The 20317-nt window shown below is 34.2% G+C and overlaps 1 long non-coding RNA gene across 2 annotated transcripts in view; it reads right to left on the reverse strand.

The window, feature by feature from the left end:
- LOC136042760 (uncharacterized) overlaps positions 1-20317 on the reverse strand; it is a 53223-nt gene that overhangs the window by 21595 nt on the left and 11311 nt on the right. For both annotated transcript variants that reach the window (XR_010621414.1, XR_010621415.1), the window contains exon 2: positions 11188-11295. This is a non-coding gene — a long non-coding RNA (uncharacterized LOC136042760). The remainder of the gene's footprint in view (positions 1-11187; positions 11296-20317) is intronic.

The raw sequence follows: 20317 nt of genomic DNA on the forward strand, positions 1-20317 counted from the left end.
CAGATATTGACTCCCAATGGTGCAAGCTGCCATATGCTTTTAGTGACTCCGAAAAGATAGATATGAGCAAAATTACTACAGACTTGATGTGGGGAAAAAATACACGAAATGAGAAAAGTTACCGACGAAAGAGTTTTCCAGATCTGGCAGAACTCGCCGAGAGGGTGCATTCGAACGCAGACTCAGAAAGAATTTTTTCTTGGATCAGTGATGTCAAGACAAAAAAGCGGAATAGGTTGAAGAAAAAAAGTATTGAAGCTGTGCTGGTCACAAAATCGCAACTAAGAACAAAAGAGACAGTTTGCTACGAATATGTCCCTACAGACAATTAGATCAAAATCCACAATTCCGAGAACCTCTACGTAGCCACCCCACCCCCTGGTCAAGAAGTCAAATCCGAAAGCGAAGATGAAGAAGATCATTGAAGATGAACCGCATTTTTTCTTCTTTTTTTAATGTATCTGAAGTAAAATTTTGATGATGATGTAAGACACTTTGTTTTTCAAATGCCGCCAACCGCTTCGAGAAGAAAGACGAGTTGCGAAACAAGACGAAAATCATGAACCAAATTGTGAACCAAGATCCTTCCCCTGGACATAAAAAAAAGCCTTTTTACTTATTTTCTATGCTATTTTACCTTTTTCTTTGCCTCTTTTGTTTATACCCCGCTTTTGTTCCCTTAGCAGGTTAAAAATAAATTATTAGGCTATTATTATCAGATTATATTCTATTCAGAACCTTTTCCTATTCAGAACCTTTTGAACCTTTAACCTGGGAAATATAGAAGCGTAGCATAAATTTGTCCAAAAAAGCATAATTTTGGGCTCAAGGAAGCACAATCCTCTCCGTCTGATCTGGCAACACTGGATGAGGTATTTCTTATCACTCAGTTGGGTTTTTTCTTTTGTTTTGCCTTATATTTAGTAGTATTTTGTTTGTAATGTAATTTTAAGTTTAATGGATACCTTCTCTAATTCAAAACACCTATTATAACAGGTGACATAAGAAAACCTTTTTCATACCTGCATAATTATAGAGTTTTTCATACCTTATACCTTTTTCATATCAGGATAGTTCTCCCCCTCTTCTGAAATCCCTTATATCTTGTGACATATAAATTGTTTTTATAAAAGCAAAAGAAAACCTAAATTTAACTTACAATCCATCTGGCAAGTTGATCCTCTTTTCGAATTCCCTCAGTAAAGCCAATGTTGCCAAATAGAAAAAGTGAGGAACTTCGTTCCTCGTATCTTACGTTTGATTGGAAATTTTAACTTCTGTAGACTGAAGAGGATTAGGCAAATTTTTCTTATTTTAGTAAATTGTTTTTTAAAGAAATAACAAGGACTGATAACTTGCCCTTTAAATTGAAGTAAGGAACATTAAAAAATAGGTACTTTTGCCAATTCTTCTTTTTCCACAAATTGGCTGAACTGGAAAGGAATAATTCCTAAAAATTAAGAAAATTTGCCCATTTCTTTTAGAAAATCGAAAATCTTAAGGAACATCGTTCCTTAATGAAATGCAGAAATAAATTTAAATGACGCCCCATTGATAAAACAGCCTTTTAATAGCTTTGCTTTAGTGCTGCCAAGTTGTGAACCAAAAGTAAGCCAGAGTTTTTGAAAAACAAGCTAAAAATAAGCAATGCAGTGTTTTGACTAAAATACAATTCAACATTAAGCTTTCTTAAGCCTCGACTACGTTCAGCACTTTTCTGAAACCTGGCTTAGAAATTTGGGTTGCATATATCAGTCTGCACTGGTAAAAATTCAAAAAATCAAAATGTAGCCGTGTAATATACTTATGATAAATTTGGCACAAAATCAAGCTTCAAATGATTCATTATTGCTAGTTTACTCTGCTATGGCTATTCTTCTAGCATTTAAAAGGAATAAAAAAGCAAAAACTATAAAAAGAGATAGAAAAGAGCCTTTATACTAAAACCATTTGAGTTCTTCCCCGGTTTCATGACTGTTGGAATAATGTTGTTCAAGGAAAAATTTAATCTGAGTTTCATGAGTTTTGTAGAATGAACAGAAAATTTTTGCGAGTGTTGTCCATCCTAATTTCAATTTATCCAAGACTTTTTTTTATTGAACCATTTCTGAAAGTTTTTAAAGATTTTTTATTTTTCTTTACAAGTATCATGGCTTTATTTTCAAATTTATTGCTTAATTAGGCTTCCATAAATTGGAACAACCCGTGTTCACTTTTTGATTTTTGCCACGCCACCCCATTTTGGCACTTTTTTGTACCGTGCCCAGACACACAAAAAAAAAATAATGAAACGACATTTTCGGTTCAGTTTGATTCAATCTACACAAAACAGGTTTCCTTCTCAGTTCATGCGTAAAAGTGGTTCGACGGCTTTGAAGCATACTTATTGGCTTTTGGAACGTGATTTAGTCTGTTTCTCTTAATTTGTTGTTTATAGATCAGACACTTCGTAGTACTAAATATTAAGTAGAAGCGACATGGCCCATTAGTAATCAAAATTCTAAAAACACAAATGTAATAACAACAGACACATCAAAAGAATTGACACTATTCCAAATATATTAAGTTTGTTAAGTTTCACATAACTCTTTAAAAAATAAGAGCCTTAGACAACAGGTAAAATATCCTCGAAAGATTAAGCAGTTTGATTCAGTGTAATTGAAAGGCCTATAGTTTACACAATCTGCCCATTACCCACATATAGCATTTGTTATTGGTAAGTATGCAGAATGTTTGGGGGGAAATATTTTCTGCAGGAGGAGGGACTCACTCCGGAAGGATTTTCTGTGAGGATGAAAGTTCTTGTTATCAAATTATGTCTTTTTCTAGAGAACCACAATGCTACAGATTTAGCCTAAACTGTTACCAAATGAGCTTACATAAGCCTAGTCACAATTGCATCAAATGAATCTTTGAATTTAGCAACAAAATTCTTCCAAATCAAATATATTTTGGTAAAATTCTAGTTAATTGACTTCTTGCTACCTTGGAAAGGGTTTAGGTTAGGAAAATGAAACTTTCAGGGATGGATCTACAGGCCAATGTATGTCCTGGGAAGGTATTTTAAAGTACCCACCTCTACTATATCTCCCTCTAGAGGGCCCTGAAATTTGGGTACATGACAGGTCTATACCCCATGAAATTTTGACAAAACAACGTTTTACCTTAATTTTCAGTTACTAGTTGTATTTTCTCTGCCTTTAGTTCTGAAATTGTAATTCCTGTTATTTGAGTAGAATTTTGAGCCATATCAATGTTTTTTTTTTTATTTAGAAAATGTATTTGCATATCTTTAAAACCTTAGAAAATGGAATTGAGAAAAGTTATGAAGCTGAAAATAATTTTGTTGTACTTCAATTAAGCAGATGATCTATTTTGCAAAGTTTCACTTTTATAAAACACATATTTTTAAAGGTCATCAAAGGTCAGGGCCCTCTAGAGGGAGAAGGAGTGGAGATAGTTGCTTCAACATACCTCCCAAGGACATACTTTAGTCTGTAGATTCATCCCTGAAAGTTTAATTTTCATAACCTAAACCCTTTCTGAGATAGCAAGAAGTCAATTAACTAGAATTTTATCTATGTTTTCCTAGCTGAGTATTTACATCTCTTCTACAAACCATCTTAAACTCAATTAAAAGTCTTCAATGTTTCCTTCAAATTTCATTCAATCTTTAAATTTCAATCAATCTTCGAATCAGTGTTTCCACTTTCTTATTTTTTAAATCCCTAATAAAGAGCTAAAAAAATCCCTAGAAATCCCAATCTTCAGTTCAAAAATCTCTAAAAATCCCCCATTTTCTAATTACTCCCTGAACCGCTTCTCCCTGTCTCATTTTACCCGTACCATTGAAAGGTAACATATTTTGGCTTCTTATATTGAAGTCTAGCTATCACTACCTTAATAGAATGTCTTGTCATGCCGTTTAAAGTGCTTTTTAATCATCAGCTAAATACAAATAGCTTCAAATATACTTCAAATAATAATAAGCAAATAGAAAAGAAAATGCAATACTGTAATGTAGATTACAGTACAAGATGTTTAATACTGTTCAATCGTAACTTGTAAAACGTAATCAGACCTTATCTTCCCCTGATGTGTCTTTAACATTTTTTGTATGGTGGCTAAAGCTTTCACCGTTCTTTTGTGGTAAAGTAACTAATCATCTTCACATTCCACACTTTCTTGAGCCCTTTTCATTCCATATTTTGATTTTAGAATCCCCCGCAAAGTTTATGTTTTCAATTTATTCTGACGGTCAGTTTTTACTACTTTTACAGCACTGAAAAACCTCTCGACATTGACATTTGAAAATGGAACAGTGAAAATAAATAATACTGCCGGTTTCAGGTTAGGATACAAATTCTGTTCCGGTAGCATTTTTTTTTCACCAATACCAAACACCAGCAGGTCTCGGCATCCATTGTTTCGACGTTTTCAATATCGATGAGGCTCTGCCTCCTCCACTCCTGCTCGGTTTTGGTTCTGTCCCATGGGATCCAGCCATACTTCCTAACAAAAGGTCGCAGAGAGGCAGGCTGAAGTGATTGAGCTGACACTGGGTCAACCATTTCAGCATATTTGTAAATGTCGTCTTCGAAATGGAACCTTTTCTGTATCTGGGCTACTGATTTGATATGGAACGCCTGTGCATCTTTGAAAACTACTTCAATTGAATCAGGGGGGACGACGGTATCTGACCTTGACCTACAGAGGGAATCTGGTCCGTTTGGACCCAAGTAAACGCTTTCAAGGGGAAGTTAAAACTTCCGATTGTTCACATAGATTTCTAAAGCACTAGTTGATTCCACATAGTCCTTCTGCAGGAAGTTTAATGCTGAGACCAATATTTTAAGCTTTGTTTATACCCCAAAACAAGAAATATTTTGGTTTCAAGAGCTCAAATTGTGCTTAAATTTGAATTTGCGACAGAAGTGATTGTTATATTTGTAAAGAACATAAAAAAAGACATCGAGTGGTATGTTCACTTTATTTGTAAGTCAAAAAATGAACAACAAAAAATTTACTAATGATAGTATGAAGGTTCATGATTTTCCCCTGGGTACGTAGGCTTGCCAAAAACACAAAATCCATTTATTCCTACATGTGCCATTGTTTTTAAAAAAATGGCTGTCAGTTTGTTTGTCTGTTAAAAACTAGGGCAATGAAACGGTAAGAGAGGTGTTCGAATAGAAGTTTTTTTTTTATTTTACACAAAAATCGTAACATCATACAAGTACTGTGGAGAAAAAGAATCGTACATGCAATGCTTGTCAAAAAAATTTACTACAGTAAGAACAACTGCGTACCCTATAAAACTATCAAAATATATTCTAATTTTATTTATCTGACCTGTAAAAAATGATATGCTGTCTACCAAATAATCTTATGAAGAAACAACCCAAATATGAAAAACCATATGATTTCATTAATCGAGAACAGTCCAAGCTGAAATTATTGTTTGAAGCCCACATCAGCATGGAACTGTTTCAAACAGTTCTTTGTTGCTAGTTTGTTACTTAGGACTCCTGTACATCTCAAAATCTGTGTGGTGTTAAAATTTTTTAAGCAACTGAAGAAGTTCTTCTCTGTGATTCCAAGTTCAATTCCCAAGGGAACAGACCCTAAATCGAATTATCCTGCTTCTCTGAACAAGAAGATGATGATGATGAACAAATTAAAGGAAACCCCCAAAAATTTCCCTAAAAGTCCATGGGAGAGGAAAAATCTCTAGAAAATCCCCAAATCCCTAAAAAAAACTCTCGCCCCTAAAAGACTTAAAAAATCCCCATTTTAGGGGGGAAATCCCCATAGTGGAAACACTGCCTCTTTCTTTCAATGCCAGAATTCAACTGAACAAAATGGTTCAAATAAAATTGTTTATCACAATAAAATTTTATCAAATACTTCATTGGAACAAACTTTGATAATGAGCATCTCAGGCAAACATTAATTATATATTTGTTATGACCGCAGTTAACCAATATTGGCTAACAGCAAAACAGGCCGGGCAAATTGCTTTGTTCATAGATGATACTGCCCTTACTTTTTTCTAATCGTTGTGTTGAATCTTTAATTAAATTAAATAAAAAAAATAGTTTTTTTTTTAATGAAAGTAAGGAGCGACATTGAAACTTAAAACGAACAGAAATTACTCCGTATATGAAATGGGTTGTTCCCTCCGCAATCCTTCGCTCTTTATGCTAAAGTTTTTAATTGTTTTATAAAATAGAATTGTGGCAAAGAGTCAAACTTTAGCGTAAAGAGCGAGGGATTGCGGAGGGGACAACCCATTTCATATACGGAGCAATTTCTGTTCGTTTTAATTTTAATGTCGGTCCTTACTTTCAGTTAAAAAAACTAGTTTTTTTAATTTAATTCCTGAACGTTTTTGAATTAATGCATGTTTGATTTTGGCTCTCCTTACATAAATTATTAAAATGAAATTTGCATATTAATTTTTTTTTTTACTAAATGGCTTTCTCTTAGTTTTGATCAGACGATTTTGAGAAATTAGGGTTGGCGAAAAAGGCCTAGTTGCCCTCCAATTTTTCGGTTACTTAAAAAGGCAACTAGATCTTTTAATTTTTAACGAACGTTTTTATTAGTAAAAAATACACGTAACTTAAGAATTAACTTACGTAACAAACTTTTATATTCTTATATTTTTAAATATATATAATTTTTCGGTTACTTAAAAAGGTGGTTTGTAAAAAATACACGTAACTTAAGAATTAACTTACGTAACAAGCTTCATATTCTTATATAAATCTTAAGTTTTGTCCCCTCGTTAATTCTTTAAGAATGACCCCTGAATCAAAAAGGCCGTAGGATAAATAGGTGAAATTACTAAAAATACTTTATCATAAAGAGCGAAGTATCTATCTCCTCATAAATACCTCGCTCTTTATGCTAAGTATTTTTAGAACACATCATATCCGTAATAATCTCTGTTCGTTTTAAGTTTTAATGCTACTCCTTACTTTCACTTGAAAAAAACTTTTTCATGTTTATATTTTCATTGTTTTTTTTTTTAATAGTAATGCTAGAAAATCATGCGCCCTTTTCATTGAAATTCTCTTCCTTCATGAAATATTCCTCCAAGGAAAGATCCTGCCACATAGCCCCCTCCCCTCAACCCCACACCCAAACCAAAAAATCCCCCTGAAAACGTCGGTACACTTCCCAATAACCATTACTGTATGTAAACATTGGTCAAAGTTTTTAACTTGCATCCCCTCCCCCAGGGACTGTGGGGGAGTAAGTCATCCCCAAAGACATAGTTATTATGGTTTTCGACTATGCAGAACAAAATGGCTATCTCAAAATTTTGATCCGTTCACTGTGGGAAAAAATGAGCGTGGGAGGGGGCCTAGGTGCCCTCAAATATTTTGGGTCACTTAAAAAGGGCACTCAAACTTTTTATTTCCGTTAGAATGAGCCCTCTTGCAACACTCTAGGACTACTTGGTCGATAATATGACCCCTGGGAAATAAACACAACAAAAAAACAAACAAATGACAAAACAAAACACGCACCCGTGATCTGTCTTTTGGCAAAAAATACAAAATTCCACATTTTTGTAGATTGGACCTTGAAATTTTTTCTATATGATTTTCTGATACGCTGAATTCGACGGTGTGATTTTCGTTAAGATCCTATGACTTTTAAATGGTGTTTACCCCTATTTTCGAAAATAAGGCAAATTTTCTCAGGCTCGTAACTTTTGATGACAAAAACCTAATTTGATGAAACTTATATATTTAAAATCAGCATAAAAATCCGATTCTTTTGATATATCTCTTAGCATCGAAGTTCCGTTTTTTAGAGCTTCGTTTACTATTGAGCCGGGTCGCTCCTATTTACAGTTCGTTACCACGAACTGTTTGATTAAATAAAAAAAAGGTTATTTTCAACTGAAAGTAAGGAGCAATATTGAAACTTAAAACGAACAGAAGTTATTACGTATACGACGGGGGTTGCCCCTTCCTCAACACCACGCTCTTCAAGCTAAAGTTTTTTGGCCTTATAAAAACGTTACTTATTGTTCTAATTAAACTACCCTTGCGTTTCAGGAGTCATTATTAAAGAATTGGGACACAATTTAAACTTTAGTGTAAAGAGCGAGGCTTTAAAGACCCTCTTTGTATACGGAATAATTTCTGTTCGTTTTAAGTTTTAATATTGCTCCTTACTTCCAGTTGAAGGAAACTTGTTTTTTTATTTAATTTCTTTTTGTTTTTTCATTAACCTTAGGATATCTGGCACCACCTCCACAGAAAAAACCCTCTCCCCAGGGAAATATCCTCTGGAAAATTCAATCCAAGTAAGTGCTTCCTCATCAACGCCCCACTCTTTACGCTATAGTTTGACTTTCTCCTTTAACTCTACTTTTTAAAACAGTAAAAAACTTTAGCGTAAAGAACGGGCGTTGATGAGAAAGCAGCCCGTTTCATATACGAAGTAATTTTTGTTCGTTTTAAGTTTTAATGTCTTTCCTTACTTTCCGTTAAAAAACTTGTTTTTTAAAAATTAATTTCTAAACGTTTTTAAATCAATGCATGTTTTGATTTTGGCTCTCCGCATATGAATAATTAAAACGAAATTTGCATATTTATTTTTTTGGCTAATTGGCTTTTTCATAGTATTGATCGAATGATTTTGAGAAAAAAAGGAGCGGGGGAGGACGCCTAGTTGCCCTCCGATATTTTGATTACTTATCAAGGCAACTAGAACTTTAAATTTTTTACGAATCTTTTTATTAGTAAAAAATATACGTAACTTACAAATTAGCTTACGTAACGAACTTCTGTATTCTCATGATTTTATTACGTACTAGCTGTTGGGGTGGCGCTTCGTGCCACCCCAACACCTAGTTGGTGAGGGCGCTTCGCCCCCCCCCCCAAGCCCCCCGCACGCGTAAGTCGTTACGCGCCATATTACGCGCCATAACTACGTAAAACTTGCGAATATACAACATTCTTTGCTGTCCCATTGTCTGTGCATATAAATAGATTGTCAGGTTTACCGACTCTTGAACATGCAACATATAATGGTCCATGGGAAAACAATCCGTATTCAGATCTATACCTCATGATTCTAATGATTGCCCTTGAGCTTTGTTGATGGTGATTGCTAATCGACCATTCCCTGTGTCGCATTCGTCATTTATATATCCCCCTGTGCCCCCCGGCGTCCCCTTTGTAGTTTTGTCCCTGTGTCCCGGTCGTCATTTATATTCCCTGTGTCCCGGTCGTCATTTGTGTCCCGGTGTCCCAGTCTGTGATTTCTCTTTGAGTGTCCCGGGCGTCATTTATATTCCTTGTGTCCCGGTGTCCTGGTCGTCATTTATATCCCCCTGTGCCCCCCGGCGTCCCCGTTGTAGTTGTGTCCCTGTGTCCCGGTCGTCATTTATATTCCCTGTGTCCCGGTCGTCATTTGTATCCCGGTGTCCCGGTCTGTATATACATTCGTTTTTTAGTTTTGTTTTTCTCCTTTATTTTTTTCCTATGTTTTTTTTTCTTTTTTAGTTTATTTAGATTTTTAGATTTTTTAGTTTTTTATTAGTTTTTAGTTTTTTTTTTCTTTTTAGTTTTTTTGTAATTACCTTTTTTTTTAGTTTTTTTAGTTTTTTTTTTACTTATGTCCTGGTCGTCATTTATACTCCCTGTGTCCCGGTCGTCATTTGTGTCCCGGTGCTTTGTTGATTGCTAATCGAACATTCCTTTTGTCCCGGTCGCTTTCTCTTTGAGTGTCGTCATTTATATTCCCTATGTGCCGGTGTCCCGGTCGTCATTTGTGTCCCGATGTCCCGGTCTGTAATTTCGTCAGTTGAAAACATGACGTCACCCGACAGACAGACCCACACACACACAGACAACTTATTTTTATATATATAGATTGTTCCGAGTTTTCATCCGTCACGATGTCTAAGATTGAAAAGGATAAAGTTCAACTGGATGCAAAGTCAATTTATGTTTTTAACGACGTAAAACTTGTGAATATACAACATTTTTTGCTGCCCCATTATCTGTGCATATAAATAGATTGTCAGGTTTACCGACTCTTGAACATGCAACATATAATTGTCCATGGGAAAAACAATCCATATTCAGATCTATACCTCATGATTCTAATGATTGCCCTTGAGCTTTGTTGATGGTTATTGCTAATCGAACATTGCCTGTGTCCCCGTCGTCATTTATATATCCCCCCTGTGCCCCCGGCGTCACCGTTGTAGTTGTGTCCCTGCGTCCCGGTCGTCATTTATATTCCCTGCGTCCCGGTCGTCATCCCGGTATACATTCGTTTTTGAATTGGTATATGATGAAATAAATTTTTAATTTTTTCCCTTTTTTTCTTTTTAGTTTTTTTTTATTGGTTTTTACCTTTTTTTAGGTTTTTTAGTTTTTTTCTTTTTTCTTTTAAGTTTTTTTTGAAGTTTTTATCTTTTTAGTTTTTTTTATTTTTATTTATATTTTAATAGTTTTCTTTTTCTCCTTTATTTTTCAGTTTTTTTCCTTTTTTTCTTTTTTTTTCTTTTTTAGTTCTTTTAGTTTTTACCTTTTTTAGTTTTTTTTAGTTTTTTTAGTTTTTTAGTTTTTATTATTAGTTTTTAGTTTATTTTATGGTTTTTTCCTTTTTTTAGTTTTTTTTTAGTTTTTTACCTTTTTTTTTAGTTTTTTTTAGTTTTTAAGCTTTTTTAGATTTTTTATTTTTTTCTTTTTAGTTTTTTTGGTAGTTTTTACCTTCTTTAGATTTTTGCTTCTTTTATATTAATACTAAAGCCAAAGTCATTTTTTAGTTTTTTTTCTTCTTTTGTATTAGTATGAAATAATTCAGACGTCATATGCGGACAAACACGACGTCACTCGATAGACAGACATAACCCACAAACAACTTATTTTTATATATATAGATATGAATGGGTTAGTACTCGTCAATACCTCGCTCTTTACACTAAAGCTTAAATTTTGTCCAAACTTCTTATGAATGACGCAAAATATGAAGTTTGGGCTTTGTAAATATATCCAAATAATAATTAAATCATTGTAATCAAATCCCTGGTTAATATGACCATAAAAAGGAAATATAGATAGCCTAACTTAACTTACTTAATTAACTTAACTAATTAACTTAACTTAATTAACTTAATTAATATAATTAACTTAACTTACACCTACCTACCTAATCCCAACTTAAACCTGCATGTTGCCATGCCATCATGCGTTGCAAGCAAGTGGTTTGAACTCGAATTCTACGAATAGGTAGAATTCCCACGAATTCTACGAATACCTAGAAGAGAACCACTGTGCTATGACAACGTATAAACTTAAATGTAACAAACAGTTAATGATGTCCAACACATATTAATATTTGATAATTTTATAGTTATAGTATAGAACGTGATTCAGGAATAGTAAATTTTTTTCATTAACCTTAAAATTAAAAGTATATAACCAAAAGAAAATAGGATGATTTTGAAAAAAAATATATAATCTCTCCAAATTAGAATACCTTGGCTTGAACAGCAAGGGAAATCTGCTCGACTTTAAAAAGGAGGAAACTGGCTGCAACCACGATATTTTGCATCGTCAGTATCCTCTTTTTGTTTTGTTATCAAGACGAAGTTTCTTAGGTTTTCGATTATAGTTGAGCCGCATTGTTCCTTTACTTATAGATCCTTAAAGAAAATAATACACTTTAGTTGTGCCCCAGGCATTTGCCCCTTCCCTTTAAATTTTGAAAGGTATACTCAAAAGTTTTTCAATATGACGTGATTTCCGCCAATGGAATTTTCTAGAACTGTAATGGACTACGTGAATAATTTTGTCACAAAATATAAAGTTTGGGCTTTGTAAATATATCCAAGTGATAATTAAATCATAGTAAGTAGATCCCCCTAAAGAAGAGAGTAGGGATGTTTCTCCTTAGAATCTAGTCAGTATGACCATAAAACGGGAATATATACAGGGGCAAAAAATCGCACAAAAAAAATAAGAAAGAAGTGACAAGTGCTAAGAAAATAGAAAGGTAGAAAGTATTTGAGTTACTGATATAAGCACTGATTAATTGCATATAGATAATAACATAATACATTAACAAAGTGTCAGGAAGCAAAGCTGTTACATGAATGTCAGTGCTATTATCATAGGCAGCGCAAATAAAGAGGAATACGGGCACAATGTGTTATTTATTTATTATTATTAATTTTCTTTGGTTTGTTTTAGACCAGGACATTTCGGTATTGAAGAAGTTTTCATAGAAACTTTAAAAAGAGCTAAGTCGATTGAAAATTGTTAGGGCTAGTGCCTTTTTTAATAGTATGAAGTGATTTTGAGGCAAATAGCCTCCACCTCATGCCAATCATTTCCCAAAACACATTCAATCAACATTTTGAGATAACTATTTCGCTTAGTGATGTTGAAAGGTCCAAAATTATGTCTGAGGATGGCAACTGGATGATAAACTGGATGATGTCTGATTCTCTAAAATTTGTCTCTTACTATCCCGAATAGGAACAAGCTATAGGCTCTTTCCTGAACATCCTTAAGTTGTCTGCAGCTCTGGAAGTCACAAGAAAGTTCAGTTTTCAGGAAAGTAACAGTTTTACAGAGTTCTACAAATATAGGGAAACATCACGAGTCAGTTACTTTGAACCAGTTTTACAGATACTTGCTGCACAAACTACACGGCTATGATTGTGTTTTGTTTTGAGTTATAACTTTGCTCTTTAGGTTTATCAAAAAACCACGTTTTTAAACTTAACTTTTATTCGTGTTTCGGTTTTTAAAATACACACGATAAACCCTGCAAAAAGATTTGTGTTTTGGTTTGTCGATTTTGAAATTATCTGTGTTGTGCTTTATGGACATCTTAATGCTAAGATTAGAAGTTCTTAAGGAACACTTAAAAGAACTAAGGCTCTCTAAAACTGCGTTGTGGAGGCTCAGCTTCATTACTTGTTTGTGATCCACCGTGTAAAGCTTTTAGTGTTGTTTTGGAGGGTGTTTACGAAGAAGGGCTAAACAAATTATTCCTAGTATTTTTTTTTTGTGAGTACGCAAAGTTTTTTGTTAGGAATTCCAACTCGAGCTCGGAATTAAACAATTATTGGTAGAAATGGGATATTCTTTTATATTTTTATTTTGAGTTTTATTTTGACTGAAGCATGTCAAAGATAAACGGTTTTTACAGGTTGAATATAATTAGCATCTATATGTGAATAAAAAAACAAACAAATATAGCTATTTTTTTTTTGTTATCCCTGATTTGAATTAAACTACCTCCGAGCTCCTTCACTTTATCGTGAGGAAATAGTTTCGTTTTCTCAGTGAATAAAATTTTTTATCTGTGAAGTAGGCAACTGAAAAGTTGCGAAAATCAATTTGAGTAGATGATTTTCCAGAACTGAAAAATATATTTCTAAGCTTGTGAATTTGTATTCCAAGATTAGTCCATCATTCTATAAGAATACGAGTAAAATACCTGTATCTGAACTGTGTTCTCAAGAGCCTTCAAATGATGTTCTCGAAGGGCTCGCAAAAGCGTCTAACCCGATGTCGACTCATATTTTTTCACTCAAAATTTCTCTGAAAGGGTTCACCGTGAACTGGGGCTCCTTTATCGTTTAGAACAAGGAGTATGGGGCTCTTATAAAGAGTATGCAGTGGTGGTTTTGTCGAAAAGGGAGATCACAAACACCGTCACATTGTTTGATACTTTCGGTTGACCCTACACTGCTGTCTATTTGTCTTCTCAGGTACTTCAAATTGCAGGGGAGGGTTAAGAATGCAAATTCTGTCCTCAGACAACTAAGCAAGGTGTCACAGATCTTTTAATTATAATTTGGGGTATAATTTGGGGGTGATACCTAGCACGGGGACACTATAAAGAATTTATTTTAGGCACGCCACTTGCCTGGGTAGGGAATTTAAAGTGCCGAAACCCTATAGGCAAGTGTGTATTCTCCTGATGAGCCCTTGTGTTGGGTTGTCGCCTCTGAATTATTTATGTTTATTATCGTTTTTGATATTTGGTAAATGACGACTTATACTTACTTACGACACGACTGCCTGTCCATGGATTATTCTTTATGGTTGATTGTGTATAGCTATGCTGTTTGACCTATGTAATTGGATGGATGAGTAGGGTTAAGGCCTCATTCAAGTACTGATCTATATTCTAAAGTAGGAAAACAGTTTTCCTTTCTCCTTCAGTCTTTTTTTTTATGCTGTATGTTTATTTATGTGTTTGTGCTGTTGAATTGGTGATTTCTTTTTTGAAATCAGGTTGTTCTGAAGGCTACTTTGTTTTCTTGTGTTGCATCTACTCCGTTAAGTTGGCCTCATTTTTATTTTGCAATGTATTATTTTTCATTTTTCTCCTTACGTTTTTTCTACTTTTTTACACAGGTAATAAATATTGTTAATAATGTGGTGCTTTGAAATTAAGTTATACCCCTTTCTCATTGAAAAAGGTGGATATACATCTAGGGACCTTTGCACCTAAACGCTCTCTCAAAAACTTACATATATCATGGCTGACATTTTCAAAATAACCGAAATATCCCTTAAAAAAAAGAATGGAATCTCCAAAAGCATGCCTATAACAAAGGTAATTCCTTGGAGTTCATCACTATTATTTTTTTTAAATTCTTTTCGTTGCATAACCTATTGATTTAGAGCTAATCCTTTCCTGTGATTGGGTAAGCTCACATTTGGTACTATGAAATTCAACCTGTTGCTATATTTTTTTGTATTTCCTTCACATTCTTTTTATCGAGATAACAACTGAAACTTTAACTTTTTCTAAAAGAAAAATGTTGACATATCGACAATTTTTTTCCAAAATATAACGGCATGCCAAGGCAAAGATGTCGGCCATTACATCCTCTTTGTTTCAAAAAGATCACTGACTCTGCATCTCATCCCCATACAATAAAAGTCTCTTGGTGTTAATCCAAGGGGTTGCCCACTTCACCGTGCATTGTGTACATCTCGGAACGTCATATTTCCAGCGCAGTTTTGCCACACTTGGCACGCGCCACCTGACATATATGATTTAAGAGTGGCCAACCCCTCACGTCATTCTGAAAGTAGACGCACCTCTTTGTTTCAGGCTTGACGAATGTCTTCACGTGTAGACATTATTTTGCGTACATTAAGGAGCTATTTTTGCATGTAGATGGATTTGGTTTTCCAATTTATGAATATTGCTATCACGCAAACTAGCCGAGCAAAACCCGGTACTGTGGGAGAGAACACATTTTTGTAGTTGAGACTTTAAAATGTTGCTCTGTGATAATACAAAGAACTGTGTTTGTTTTTCGTTCAGATATTAAGTCATGGTTTCAAAAATATTCAGATTCTCATAAGAGATGAGGCTAGTTTTGCCAGATGTAGCATAATTATGTGGAACGTATCATAATTAGGAACCAAAAGCGTACAAGCATAATCCTCCTTAAGATAGCATAATTGTAGCATAATCTAAGACGATGTAGAACAACTCATAACGTTACATCAATAAAACGAACACCAAAGATGGTCTATCGAATTTTTCGACCAAACTAAAGCAAAATTTTCGGCACAGCGTTTAGGTGTTTAGGTTTCTACATTACCTCATCGACACAGACGCTCAAGCGATTCCCGCACGGTCATCTTTTTTTGAAGTCCCTTCAGTTTGTTAATCCCAAGATGACCCTGGGAACTGAAAGAATCAGTATTCCGTCACTAGGTGTTGTAGTGAACCGATTTCCAAGTCTCATGCCAAAACTCACAGATATTGACTCCCAATGGTGCAAGCTGCCATATGCTTTTAGTGACTCCGAAAAGATAGATATGAGCAAAATTACTACAGACTTGATGTGGGGAAAAAATACACGAAATGAGAAAAGTTACCGACGAAAGAGTTTTCCAGATCTGGCAGAACTCGCCGAGAGGGTGCATTCGAACGCAGACTCAGAAAGAATTTTTTCTTGGATCAGTGATGTCAAGACAAAAAAGCGGAATAGGTTGAAGAAAAAAAGTATTGAAGCTGTGCTGGTCACAAAATCGCAACTAAGAACAAAAGAGACAGTTTGCTACGAATATGTCCCTACAGACAATTAGATCAAGATCCACAATTCCGAGAACCTCTACGTAGCCACCCCACCCCCTGGTCAAGAAGTCAAATCCGAAAGCGAAGATGAAGAAGATCATTGAAGATGAACCGCATTTTTTCTTCTTTTTTTAATGTATCTGAAGTAAAATTTTGATGATGATGTAAGACACTTTGTTTTTCAAATGCCGCCAACCGCTTCGAGAAGAAAGACGAGTTGCGAAACAAGACGAAAATCATGAACCAAATTGTGAACCAAGATCCTTCCCCTGGACATAAAAAAAAGCCTTTTTACTTATTTTCTATGCTATTTTACCTTTTTCTTTGCCTCTTTTGTTTATACCCCGCTTTTGTTCCCTTAGCAGGTTAAAAATAAATTATTAGGCTATTATTATCAGATTATATTCTATTCAGAACCTTTTCCTATTCAGAACCTTTTGAACCTTTAACCTGGGAAAATATAGAAGCGTAGCATAAATTTGTCCAAAAAAGCATAATTTTGGGCTCAAGGAAGCACAATCCTCTCCGTCTGATCTGGCAACACTGGATGAGGTATTTCTTATCACTCAGTTGGGTTTTTTCTTTTGTTTTGCCTTATATTTAGTAGTATTTTGTTTGTAATGTAATTTTAAGTTTAATGGATACCTTCTCTAATTCAAAACACCTATTATAACAGGTGACATAAGAAAACCTTTTTCATACCTGCATAATTATAGAGTTTTTCATACCTTATACCTTTTTCATATCAGGATAGTTCTCCCCCTCTTCTGAAATCCCTTATATCTTGTGACATATAAATTGTTTTTATAAAAGCAAAAGAAAACCTAAATTTAACTTACAATCCATCTGGCAAGTTGATCCTCTTTTCGAATTCCCTCAGTAAAGCCAATGTTGCCAAATAGAAAAAGTGAGGAACTTCGTTCCTCGTATCTTACGTTTGATTGGAAATTTTAACTTCTGTAGACTGAAGAGGATTAGGCAAATTTTTCTTATTTTAGTAAATTGTTTTTTAAAGAAATAACAAGGACTGATAACTTGCCCTTTAAATTGAAGTAAGGAACATTAAAAAATAGGTACTTTTGCCAATTCTTCTTTTTCCACAAATTGGCTGAACTGGAAAGGAATAATTCCTAAAAATTAAGAAAATTTGCCCATTTCTTTTAGAAAATCGAAAATCTTAAGGAACATCGTTCCTTAATGAAATGCAGAAATAAATTTAAATGACGCCCCATTGATAAAACAGCCTTTTAATAGCTTTGCTTTAGTGCTGCCAAGTTGTGAACCAAAAGTAAGCCAGAGTTTTTGAAAAACAAGCTAAAAATAAGCAATGCAGTGTTTTGACTAAAATACAATTCAACATTAAGCTTTCTTAAGCCTCGACTACGTTCAGCACTTTTCTGAAACCTGGCTTAGAAATTTGGGTTGCATATATCAGTCTGCACTGGTAAAAATTCAAAAAATCAAAATGTAGCCGTGTAATATACTTATGATAAATTTGGCACAAAATCAAGCTTCAAATGATTCATTATTGCTAGTTTACTCTGCTATGGCTATTCTTCTAGCATTTAAAAGGAATAAAAAAGCAAAAACTATAAAAAGAGATAGAAAAGAGCCTTTATACTAAAACCATTTGAGTTCTTCCCCGGTTTCATGACTGTTGGAATAATGTTGTTCAAGGAAAAATTTAATCTGAGTTTCATGAGTTTTGTAGAATGAACAGAAAATTTTTGCGAGTGTTGTCCATCCTAATTTCAATTTATCCAAGACTTTTTTTTATTGAACCATTTCTGAAAGTTTTTAAAGATTTTTTATTTTTCTTTACAAGTATCATGGCTTTATTTTCAAATTTATTGCTTAATTAGGCTTCCATAAATTGGAACAACCCGTGTTCACTTTTTGATTTTTGCCACGCCACCCCATTTTGGCACTTTTTTGTACCGTGCCCAGACACACAAAAAAAAAATAATGAAACGACATTTTCGGTTCAGTTTGATTCAATCTACACAAAACAGGTTTCCTTCTCAGTTCATGCGTAAAAGTGGTTCGACGGCTTTGAAGCATACTTATTGGCTTTTGGAACGTGATTTAGTCTGTTTCTCTTAATTTGTTGTTTATAGATCAGACACTTCGTAGTACTAAATATTAAGTAGAAGCGACATGGCCCATTAGTAATCAAAATTCTAAAAACACAAATGTAATAACAACAGACACATCAAAAGAATTGACACTATTCCAAATATATTAAGTTTGTTAAGTTTCACATAACTCTTTAAAAAATAAGAGCCTTAGACAACAGGTAAAATATCCTCGAAAGATTAAGCAGTTTGATTCAGTGTAATTGAAAGGCCTATAGTTTACACAATCTGCCCATTACCCACATATAGCATTTGTTATTGGTAAGTATGCAGAATGTTTGGGGGGAAATATTTTCTGCAGGAGGAGGGACTCACTCCGGAAGGATTTTCTGTGAGGATGAAAGTTCTTGTTATCAAATTATGTCTTTTTCTAGAGAACCACAATGCTACAGATTTAGCCTAAACTGTTACCAAATGAGCTTACATAAGCCTAGTCACAATTGCATCAAATGAATCTTTGAATTTAGCAACAAAATTCTTCCAAATCAAATATATTTTGGTAAAATTCTAGTTAATTGACTTCTTGCTACCTTGGAAAGGGTTTAGGTTAGGAAAATGAAACTTTCAGGGATGGATCTACAGGCCAATGTATGTCCTGGGAAGGTATTTTAAAGTACCCACCTCTACTATATCTCCCTCTAGAGGGCCCTGAAATTTGGGTACATGACAGGTCTATACCCCATGAAATTTTGACAAAACAACGTTTTACCTTAATTTTCAGTTACTAGTTGTATTTTCTCTGCCTTTAGTTCTGAAATTGTAATTCCTGTTATTTGAGTAGAATTTTGAGCCATATCAATGTTTTTTTTTTTATTTAGAAAATGTATTTGCATATCTTTAAAACCTTAGAAAATGGAATTGAGAAAAGTTATGAAGCTGAAAATAATTTTGTTGTACTTCAATTAAGCAGATGATCTATTTTGCAAAGTTTCACTTTTATAAAACACATATTTTTAAAGGTCATCAAAGGTCAGGGCCCTCTAGAGGGAGAAGGAGTGGAGATAGTTGCTTCAACATACCTCCCAAGGACATACTTTAGTCTGTAGATTCATCCCTGAAAGTTTAATTTTCATAACCTAAACCCTTTCTGAGATAGCAAGAAGTCAATTAACTAGAATTTTATCTATGTTTTCCTAGCTGAGTATTTACATCTCTTCTACAAACCATCTTAAACTCAATTAAAAGTCTTCAATGTTTCCTTCAAATTTCATTCAATCTTTAAATTTCAATCAATCTTCGAATCAGTGTTTCCACTTTCTTATTTTTTAAATCCCTAATAAAGAGCTAAAAAAATCCCTAGAAATCCCAATCTTCAGTTCAAAAATCTCTAAAAATCCCCCATTTTCTAATTACTCCCTGAACCGCTTCTCCCTGTCTCATTTTACCCGTACCATTGAAAGGTAACATATTTTGGCTTCTTATATTGAAGTCTAGCTATCACTACCTTAATAGAATGTCTTGTCATGCCGTTTAAAGTGCTTTTTAATCATCAGCTAAATACAAATAGCTTCAAATATACTTCAAATAATAATAAGCAAATAGAAAAGAAAATGCAATACTGTAATGTAGATTACAGTACAAGATGTTTAATACTGTTCAATCGTAACTTGTAAAACGTAATCAGACCTTATCTTCCCCTGATGTGTCTTTAACATTTTTTGTATGGTGGCTAAAGCTTTCACCGTTCTTTTGTGGAAAAGTAACTAATCATCTTCACATTCCACACTTTCTTGAGCCCTTTTCATTCCATATTTTGATTTTAGAATCCCCCGCAAAGTTTATGTTTTCAATTTATTCTGACGGTCAGTTTTTACTACTTTTACAGCACTGAAAAACCTCTCGACATTGACATTTGAAAATGGAACAGTGGAAATAAATAATACTGCCGGTTTCAGGTTAGGATACAAATTCTGTTCCGGTAGCATTTTTTTTTCACCAATACCAAACACCAGCAGGTCACGGCATCCATTGTTTCGACGTTTTCAATATCGATGAGGCTCTGCCTCCTCCACTCCTGCTCGGTTTTGGTTCTGTCCCATGGGATCCAGCCATACTTCCTAACAAAAGGTCGCAGAGAGGCAGGC

This window comes from Artemia franciscana, unplaced genomic scaffold, assembly GCF_032884065.1.
Source record: "Artemia franciscana unplaced genomic scaffold, ASM3288406v1 Scaffold_1943, whole genome shotgun sequence".
NCBI classification, from domain to species: Eukaryota; Metazoa; Arthropoda; class Branchiopoda; order Anostraca; family Artemiidae; genus Artemia; species Artemia franciscana.